Source organism: Sinocyclocheilus grahami, unplaced genomic scaffold (assembly GCF_001515645.1).
Source record: "Sinocyclocheilus grahami isolate Dianchi unplaced genomic scaffold, SAMN03320097.WGS_v1.1 scaffold9330.1, whole genome shotgun sequence".
Classification (NCBI taxonomy): Eukaryota; Metazoa; Chordata; class Actinopteri; order Cypriniformes; family Cyprinidae; genus Sinocyclocheilus; species Sinocyclocheilus grahami.
In genome coordinates, this window is record NW_015512546.1 from 4,627 (window position 1) to 5,735 (window position 1,109).

The following is a 1,109-nucleotide window of genomic DNA, read 5'->3' on the forward strand; positions in this document are numbered from 1 at the left end:
TTTTTTTTCTCCAGGTTCTTTTGTTGTTTGAACTCGTCTCATTTCCACTCATTTCATCCTTAATTAGATTTCAAGTATTTGATGATGCAAACAGTGCAAAACGTGTGTTTGGTTTTGAAACATCTGCTCGTGAGAGCTTTGTTTTTCCAGAGACGAAAGGAAGTCAGAATCCTTGGCATAATGTCTGTTTTGATTTCAAATGAAACACGCCATTATTAATTCCATGGATACACATTTCATAACTGTTTGGATCAATTATCACATAGAATAACATTCAACATTTTAGAGGCAATTGTGCCAAAAAAAATACATAGTTTGATATAAGATGGCAGAAATTCAGGCTCAGGGAAGGACAAAATTATCTTTATTTTTAGTTTTTAAAATTTAAGTAAATGTTACCTCTAAAATCACAGTCACGTTTGTATATTTCCTCTGTTATTTGAACACAATAAGGGTAAATAATAAATTCAAATGACTGTTTTCTACAAGTGTTAGAATTTATATTTCTGTTGAAGTCAAACATGCTTTATCCTGTTTGAAAAGTGACATTTTGAGGACTAAAGATTCAGTATCTGAATCCTAGTGTAACTTGGTCTAGATCAATTCCTACTTTATGGTTATTTTTCAGTTAGAATGCATAAGCAGGCTAGTGATGTCTGCAGGTCTGGAACAGGCACATGTTCCCCAGATTATTAGATTCTAAATACTGTGGTCTGCAGAAATGTTTTCTTTTCGAAACTATTCTGTAGTATTGAGTGATACACTGGTTTGGTATTCAATGCATGCATTAAAAACAAATGTTCACACTGACATTGAATTCTGTGATGTAGATATACTGATTAAGAAAAAAAGAAAAAGCATGATCTGTACTATAGTGCACAAGTGACCCAAACAAACAATAATTAATGACCAGGAACAAAAGCACTGCACTGGTAGTAAGTCATGCATGTGTGATTAATAATGTTTAAAAGAATGTGTAGTATAGTTAATGACTGTGATTGGTCATAGAAGTCATTAGCAGCTGGCCCTGCTTTTCTTTCACTTTAAATGTTTGTAAGTGGGAATTTAAGAAGTTTTTAAACAAACACACATTAGGAAAAGTGAGAGTG